Source organism: Cupressus sempervirens, chromosome 7 (assembly GCF_028749045.1).
Source record: "Cupressus sempervirens isolate cs-2001-9-10 chromosome 7, ASM2874904v1, whole genome shotgun sequence".
NCBI lineage: Eukaryota > Viridiplantae > Streptophyta > Pinopsida > Cupressales > Cupressaceae > Cupressus > Cupressus sempervirens.
In genome coordinates this window covers 791,869,985-791,879,767 of record NC_143124.1, presented here as the reverse complement: position 1 = coordinate 791,879,767, position 9,783 = coordinate 791,869,985, and the positions used below count along the sequence as shown (strand labels likewise).

At 33.7% G+C, this 9,783-nt stretch overlaps 1 pseudogene across 1 annotated transcript; it reads right to left on the bottom strand.

The window, feature by feature from the left end:
• Window positions 1–6,926: 6,926 nt before the first annotated feature.
• On the bottom strand, window positions 6,927–9,269 carry LOC149549721 (L-type lectin-domain containing receptor kinase SIT2 pseudogene; annotated as a pseudogene). The gene has a single exon (XR_016354485.1). The product of XR_016354485.1 is annotated as an L-type lectin-domain containing receptor kinase SIT2 pseudogene (transcript).
• Between the last annotated feature and the right edge of the window lie 514 nt (window positions 9,270–9,783).

The window sequence follows — 9,783 nt, the reverse complement described above, 5'->3', positions numbered from 1 at the left end:
TCATTAATTTGCATTAACTACTTCTCCCAAGATGGCAAGAAAGATGACTCTAATACCACTTGTAATATCCCCTACTGGGATTTACTCCTTGATCTCCTCTAGTTCCCAATTTGGAGTTTAGAGTAGATTTTATGTATACTATGAATAACTTGTAAATACTTTAATTAATATTCCTCTTGGAAATATATGAAATTTGTTTCCTAATTTAATATGTTCACTCATAAATGTAAAAATTCTTGAATAATATATACATGCAAAATAATATTTTATTTGAAGACAAAGTGTATTTAATATTATAGGTCACCCATAGTATTGTGACCAACTTAAATTGGCATTTATTTTCACCCACTATAATCCCTCCTTACTTTCTTGCCCCACATAGTATTGGTCCACCATCTAATACTCCCCTTCCTTTATTTAAATTGGATATATATATATATATCTTCTTCTTTGATGCTTGATACTTGTTTATCTTTATTGTTTTTTATCCTTTGAATTTTCTAAATCCTCTATTATTGGTTATTGAATGGTAATATAGATTTTTGGTTCTCTTACTTTTTATATTACCTTGTACACTTCTTCTTGATGCCCCCTCATACACATGATGATGCACTTTATATAAGCTAAGTTGACATCATGGTTAAAAGAGACTTCCCTTCATTAGATGCTCCCTCTCCCTTGACCCAAAGGGTTGACACTCCATTCATTGGATATAATCGATACACAACTAAATTTTTATTAGGATTGTTTAATTTTTTTTTGGTAGGTAAGAGGCCGAAGCCAAGGTTAATTATTATTACTTGTTTTGATTAATCATTTTGATTATTAGCTAAGCTTGAGTAGATTTGAACCAAGGACCTCCCAATTAAGAGGCTCACAATTTACCATTGTGTTGTAGACTCTTTCCTATTAGGATTGTTTAATTATAGATGATTAAATTAACATTATTATTGTTGACTAATATATATAATTGGAGAAATTATAAAATAAATAAATCAAAATGGGTCAAAACCTCGATTATTATTTTTTTATTTTTTTTGAGATTAATTATTAGTATGTGTCAAAGTTGACTAAACTCGAACCCAAGACCTCCCAAATAAGAGGCTTACAATTCACCATTGTGTTGTAGGTTCTTTCCTAGAATATTATTGACTTGAATAAAATATGAATTAATAAAATTAGATTGAATATTTAAATATTTAATACTATTAATATATCAAATAGATTATGAATTTATATTCATATATTTGTTAGAGATATTGTTGCGATTACTCAATGCTTACTCTTTTTTCCTATCATCAAAGATGACTTGGGAATGAAATGGTTCTGTAACATCATTAAATTCAATGTGTTGTGATTATGGGGGTTGTTTTTTATTGTTAGGCCATTTATAATTGTTGGCTCTTTATAAGTTTATTTACTCATTATTATTCAAGGATCATTTTAATCTTGATTAGGGTTCTAATCTTTACCATGATATATCAGATTGGCATTAGTAATTATCATTCATATATGTATATGAGATAAATAGATTATAAATAATATTTTGTCATATATTGTGGATTGTTACCTCATATTATTATAATATAATTACTTAATATTTAATACTTTAATCATTTATAATAGTTGGGTTTTATTTTGGGAGGCGTCATGGTACTACAAGACATATATTTGATTAGTTGTGACTTAGGTGCATATGCCCTCCAAAAGAGTTTCTTGTATAATGTAGGATCAACATCTTCACCTTCGATATCCTTGATCAACTTCAACCCTAAAATAAGAAAATTAGTAACAATCTCACAATATTTCATCATTAACTTGCTCAACGAGTCTATACCTTGGTTTGAGATATAAGTCCCATCTTTTTCCAAATCGAGATGCCAAGAAAGTGGTATAAACAACCTAAAAAGTTATTTTATATCCTTAAATCCAACTTCCCATCATTAATCATGTACTTCTTGTTTTTTGTGATAATAATTCATCAATATACATGATAACAAATATTATGTAATTTTCATCAAATTATTTCACATATAATATTCTATTACAAGGATTTTTATTGAAGTGTTGAGTTTTAAAATACTCAACAATGTTGCATATATAATCTATTGGAACTTGTCTCAAAGCACATAAAGAATTCTTTAACCCAAAATTTAAGTGTTCTTATCCTATTTTTAAAAATCTCCACGGATAGTAATTGTTAGAATCTGATAAGATTAATAACCCAGAAAACTATTGCGAAGAGTAAATATCTAAACTATGAATGCAAATGATACAAAATCAAAATAGCATCATAGAGTTAGTCTCCAAGAGAGTAATGCAAATGCTGGAAGCAAAATAGCATTAAGAGGACGTAAAAACAAGAGATACAAATACAAGCCAGGTAGCATGCTTATATAGGCTAGGAAGAGGGAGGAGGTGGCAACACCAACCAATGAGGAGCAACCATCTATCGGACTAAAGATAGAAAAGTATCTTCCCAAGATAGCTAATGGATGCTCACATGTAGGAAGGTGGCACCTCACAACCATTCACCTGACATGCTTTATTAACCTAAGCGAGATTATTAAAAGTGTAAGAAAAACCTATCAAAATAGAAAAAATAAAAAACTACACTAACACCCCCCCATAAGCGAAGCTTAGGTGGATGTAGAAATGGGTCCCGGCAAGTCAAGTCTGATGAGGTACCCAATACAAGAAAAAGAACTAGATGAAGGAAACTAAGCCTCCAATCTAGGAAATGTCCCAAAGAGAGGAACAAAAAAGAGCATGAAGCATGAAGCTGCAAACACTGTCAGAAGAAACTGTTGGAACCCCCACTGAAATAGTACATGACCAGGTAGAGAAGACAAAGTCTGAAGAGCTGATCAATCGAAGAGGTGACCTCCAAAGGTAGGAATGAATGAGTGTCTATATAGTAGATGAACCATCTCACTGAAATGCATAGGTGCCTAGCCACTGCATCCGCCTAGTACATAGGAACAAAAATTGAATACGTAGATCACTCAACCGAACCAAAGAAGCAATAGATTCAATAGGTGAACCCCCTCATAATGCTGAATAGGGAGAGGGGTGACAGGAACACTGAAATGCAATGCCATAAACATCTGCAAGAAGAAGAATAAGGAACACCAACAGTGCAATAGAAGTACAAGCATAGGATAAAGGGCGGTGTCATCGACACACTGCATGGGCTAATGTCGTGGAAGAAAAATTCACTTGACAAAGGTGGGTGAGCACAAAATGGCAAAACATCATGACCCCCCATGGCACTTTATAACTGAGTGCGAGTACAAAAAAAACAAGGTGTACAAGATCCTAGATATGCAAAAGCAGGCACTTTATCTTAGTGCATTTACAGAAAAAGGAATGCAACAGAATAGAAGCATACAATGCTCAGAAATTAGAAAGAAGAGTGAGCCAAAAGAATAGAAGAAGAGATTCCAGGACCTGTAGAATCCAAGTAATCCGCCAGAGTGCGAAAGTGCAAAACTCGAAGGAGAAAGAACCTAGAGCAGAATCTGGATAAAAGTCCTCTGCAACTGAATAACTCATAGAACCAGCTTTCCAACGATATCTGGCGAGCCTAGAAAAGAGTCTGAATGAGCGAGATATGGGTCCCGAAAGGCAAAATAGAACATCTGGCTTTGACTACCAAAATAGGCAACCAGACTATAGTAAAAATAAAAAAAACCTATACCATCATCTTCGTCTCAAAACCAGCTTTCTGATGCATTTTTCGGATCGAAAAAATATGTCTGTATGCTCAAGTTACGGAAGAAAAATTGATAGGGCCTCCTCATGAAGAACATATGCTAAAAGTGAAACTTGGGCACAATAATCAAGGAAACAAATAGCACCACTGCGATCTACTCGAAAAATCATGCACTTTCAAAAAATGAATTGCCTCGATATGAGGACGTATGAGAAAGTTATGATCCTTCAAAGTTTCCAAAACGAGAACTGTGCACAGTCATGGCTGAGAATCTGCAAATTTTGAAGAATTCATGCATGAAAATCAAAAAACAACTCCACTAATGGATAGAGCACAAAAAAATAGCCAAATTCATAACAAGAATCATCAAAATCGAAGTCCGCATGAGCAAGAATGAGACATTTGAAAACTGCGTTCAAATCTGTGACTGCCAACGGAGAGGGGTATGGCTGTAGCTTTGCATGCTCGATTCTACAAAATATACAGCTTGCATGCAAAATCTAAAAGATACCTAAATAGTTTTTCAGGGCTGCGAACAAAACTCAGAAAGCGTTTTTCTTGCTGATGTACAGAAGATGTTGTTGTAGTGTAAATCAGACACCTTTAACAGTAAAAAACGGCTCCAAAAATCAAAAAATGACCTCAGCAACCAGAATATGACATGCAAATGCTGGATCAGCTTCTTAAGTCCATCAATGGCATGCTGGAACCTGCAAAATTGATTGAAAACTCCAAATATGCAAGTTGGTTGTCAAATTTGAGATTGAAACCCCAGAGAAAAATTGTTTTTGTCAAAACTTTTCTGATTCTCAGGATCATCCAAAGATGCAAGAGAAGAGCATACTTTGTTTTTCAAAAAACTATAATAAAGTTTATTTTCCCTCCCCGAATCTCTCAAATAAAGAAACTAAAATCTACTCTTGCACATAGAAAAGCTCTGATACCATGTTAGAATTTGATAAGATTAATAACCCAGAAAACTATTGCGAAGAGTAAATATCTAAACTATGAATGCAAATGATACAAAATCAAAATAGCATCATAGAGTTAGTCTCCAAGAGAGTAATGCAAATGCTGGAAGCAAAATAGCATTAAGAGGACGTAAAAACAAGAGATACAAATACAAGCCAGGTAGCATGCTTATATAGGCTAGGAAGAGGGAGGAGGTGGCAACACCAACCAATGATGAGCAACCATCTATCGGACTAAAGATAGCAAAGTATCTTCCCAAGATAGCTAATGGATGCTCACATGTAGGAAGGTGGCACCTCACAACCATTCACTTAATAAGACATGCTTTATTAACCTAAGCGAGATTATTAAAAGTGTAGGAAAAACCTAACAAAATAGGAAAAATAAAAAACTACACTAACAATAATTATTTATAAATCTAGATTTAGAAAACTTTCACACCTAAAAATGAGGATCACAAAAGGTTGTGTTGGTGAATAAAAAGAAAGAAAAAGAGTAAAATAATGTATTAAAGAAAGAGATTGAAAACAACAATAGCATGTCTCACATTTTTCCTAATTTAGAAATTCAAAATCAATAAACTTTCAATTATGAAAAGCTAATGTGAAGTGGCTGCTAATAAATATATATTAATAAATGATAAAAACATAAAAAGTCAAACAAATGTCATTTTCTCGTTAAATAAAAATTTGATCATTTATAATTTAAATTGACAATAATTTTATAGTAAGTCTTTTTAAGTGTTACAATCTTCTCATTTAACATGAGACAAGTGAAATAGTTGAAAAAATAATATTTAATAATAATTACTTTTATTTATTAAATTAAATAATAATTTAGAATGATTCAAACATTTTATATGTTTTCTATTTTTTTTAAACATTGCACCAATAAAATTTTACTTTAAAAAAAATACTTGGATAGAGAGAGGTAATTTATAATTTAAAATGATTCAAATATTTTAATATATTTTCTCCATTTTTTTAACATTGCACCAACAAAATTTTACTTTAGGAAATACTTTTTTAGAAAGATGTCATTTTGGGCCCCCCTTATACATCACATACAAAGGGAAAAATTAAGTTGGGAAAATATAAGTCAATTTTGACTATTTAACACTTTAAATCTAGGAATCAAGCTTAGCATGTGATGTTTAAGTAGTCTCATTTTGTTTATGTAGATTGTCCCAATGTAATGCTTTTTCATTGCTTTTAGTTTTTTACATGGTATATTTGGAGATATGGAAATGCAAATGGGTCTTGATCTTGATTTTTTAATGATCCAAAATGATATGTTCTAAACAGATTTAAATCTCCATGGATAATAATTATTTATGAATCTAGACTTAGAAAACTTTCACACTAAAAATGAGGATCAGAAAAGGTTGTGTCGGTGAATAAAAAGAAAGAAAAAGAGTAAAATAATGTATTAAAGAAAGAGATTGAAAACAACAATAGTGTGTCCCACATTTCTCGTAATTTAGAAATTCAAAATCAATAAGTTTTCAATTATGAAAAGCTAGTGTGAAGTGATTGCTAACAAATTTATATTAATAAATGATAAAAACGTAAAAAGTCAAAGAAATATCATTTTCTTGTTAAATAAAAATTTGATAATTTATAATTTAAATTAACAATAATTTTATAGTAAGTCTCTTTTAAGTGTTCCAATCTTCTCATTTAACATGAGACAAGTGAAATAGTTGAAAAAACAGTATTTAATAATAATTATTTTTATTCATTAAATTAAATAATAATTTAGAATGATTCAAACATTTTATATGTTTTCTATTTTTTTAAACATTGCATCAATAAAATTTTACTTTTACAAAATACTTGGATAAAAAGAGGTAATTTATAATTTTAAATGATTCAAATATTTTAATATATTTTCTCCATTTTTTTTAACGTATGCACCAACAAAATTTTACTTTTAGAAAATACTTTGAGAGAGGGATGTCATTTTGGGCCACCCTTAAATATCACATACAAAGGAAAAAATTAAATTTTGGAAAAAATAAGTCAACTTTGACTATTTAACACTTTAAGTCTACAAATCAAGCTAAGCGTGTGATGTTTAAGCCATCCATCATTTCGTAGATTGCCCCATGTATAGTTTTTTACATGGTACACTTAGAAACCATGTAAATGCAAATGTGTCTTGATCTTGATTTTTTAATGATCCAGAATGATCTGTTATAAACAGATTTAAACTTTGCAAACGAGATCACACAATAAAATACATAAAATAGAAATCCTCTGTAAACTTTGTAATTGGAATTTAATCCTCTGCCACAGTAGAAAATCATAAAATACATCATCAGAACAAAAGAACTACCCTTTCCATTAAAATCTGACATGGTTAACATTACCAAACCGTAAACTACTTTTGTTGAGATTTTCCACTAGTAAATGATCGTCCTTCTCCGGAGATGGAAGTCGAGGGAAACAACTCTACCTCTCGAGAGGTGGAAGTCGAAGGAAAAGAAAATCCTATACTCGCAAATGAATCTCTGCTCCCCCTACTCATCTCATGTGCATCTAAACTGGGAACGCCCACTTCCCCTTCAATTATCTGCAATACTTGTCTGATGGAAGGTCTCATCTCTGGCCTTATTTTGCAGCACAAAAGTCCCAATTTGAGAACTTTCTCCATCTCGTCTTCAACATATTCACCACCAAGATTCGGATCCGCTGCATCCATGAGTTTCCCTCCACCATACAACTCTCTCACCCAGTCCACCATTACAATCTTTGAAGGATCAAGTGAGGGATCCACTGGTCTTCTCCCACAAGCAACTTCCAACATTAAGATACCGTAACTGAACACATCTGAACTGGGAGCTACCTTTCCTGTATGTACAACCTCTGGTGCAATGTACCCAAGAGTACCCATAACTCTCGTAGTTCTTGGGTTTTCTGCGTGCTCGTAAAGACGAGCAAGCCCAAAATCTCCAAGCTTTGCATTGAATTCAAAATTTAACAAGACATTACTAGATTTGATGTCTCTGTGCACAACAATCTTCTCCCACCCTTCGTGAAGATACAACAATCCTTCACCCACGTCCCTCAAGATCCTGTACCTCTGAGCCCACGTCAGCAGGCTTTTCATCTTCTTCTGATCAAACAACATCTTCTCCAGGCTTCCATTGGGCATGTAGTCGTACACTATGAACAACTTCGCTTCCCTCCTGCAATATCCTCTGATTTGCACAAGATTCCTGTGCTGCAAACGCCCAAGACTCGAAATCTCAGCTATGAATTCCTTCATTCCTTCGGTGGTTTCCCTGAAGATGGATTTTACAGCGACTTCTTGGCCACTAGAAGGGAGAACTCCTTTGTACACCTGTCCGAAGCCTCCTGAGCCCACAACTTGATCTTCTCTGAAGCCCTTGGTTGCAATATGCAAATCGCTGTATTTAAATCTGTGAGGCCAATACTCCATCTCCCATTCTTGTCTAATGTCTCTGTACTTGTTTCTCTTCCACCTAAAAACCGCAGCTGCAATCAAAAGAATCAAAACCAGTAGTACACTTGTAGTTATACCGGCTATAACTCCCTTGTTGGGTTTCTTTCCCCTAATCAAGGAACGAAGATGAGATACATCCAATTCAGCTGCAGATCCATTTGTGCTGAAGCTCCAAGCGAGAACACAGTGATCTTCAGCGACTGTTCCCGTTGCTGCAGAGAAACCTACATACATTTCTTCAGTCAAGATGTCGGAAAGATTCATGTTTTGGAGAGATAAAAGAGGCTTCTTGGGTCGAAATGAACCGGCTTCCACAATTGTAACATTCAATTGCTGTTGGGCATCATCGTAATCGATCCAAGCCTGGATGTTCTTTCCACTGTTGAGATCAAGTGGATACATGTTGTTGTCATTAATCCAGTACCCCGCAGGCTGAGATTCTATTGATTTGAGGTCATTGAGATCGACGCCGACATGATTGCCGTCGATGTCTTCCACATCGCTGCTTTCGACCGTGTCGAACTCGACGGCAAAGAGATGATTTTGAGGCTCCCCGTTGATTGAATTGTTCAGCAGGCCGAGGAACTGAGTTGATGAATTTTCCACGGTTGAGTTGTTGGGCGTCATGAAAAACGCCATTCCGTGACCGCTGCGTGAAGGATCGTGGGTGAAAGGAAGTATGGCAAATACGAATGTGGTGCTAAATGATGAACACCCATTTTTTAAAGTGGGTTGTTTCATCTGGACTGGGTGAGGATATAAAACTCTGCCAGAGATGCGTTGTGATTGGTTTGTGAGGCAGATGGCACCGGATCGGATCGTGGAATGCTCCACCTCGTCAAGTGTGGAGGAATTGAAACTGTTGAAGAGGAAATTCGTGTGGGCTTGTGCTTCAACAAATAGATTCAGCACAAGGATGGGCATCAGAATATACAGATACATGGCTCTGATCAGATTGTATCTGCTGTAAGGGAAAATGGGGTACATAAACACTTCTTATTGATCGTTATAAGATTGAACAGGAGAGAATGAGTCAGAGGAATCCTGTGCAATACTGATTCCTATAAGACATGAAACATTCAATGAGAATGACTTCAAGCCTATTTTTTCGAGAAATCTAGAGGCCTCGTGTTTTGACTTGTTAAGTTATATAGTTTATATTCACAATAGCAAAGTCTTTAAGTCTCAACGGCATACTTTTTGTTTTTGACGTTTTCTTAGAAAGTCACACAATTATAAATGATAGAGTAAAATCCGATCAAATTCAGAAGTTGACTTCTGGCTAGACTTATGGCAATAGAAACATTTAATAACAATTTTATAGTTTATCTATAATTTAAACAATACATATTTATCTTATTTCTATTGAATAAGTTTAAATGAAACTAAGTGTGTCTGACATTAACAATATTAAATAAAAGATAAATACAACTAAATTTAATTCATCAAAAATGAAAATAGTAATATTATATTGAAAGAAAATTAAAATTAGATTTGTTTAAAAATGAATTGTACATAGAGTTCATTTCTTTGGAAGCTTTATGAAAGCACAATAACAAAAATATCTATATAGACTTGTGTTTTTCAATGAACTGGAAGAAAACCAAACATACAACTTAAAACTAGAA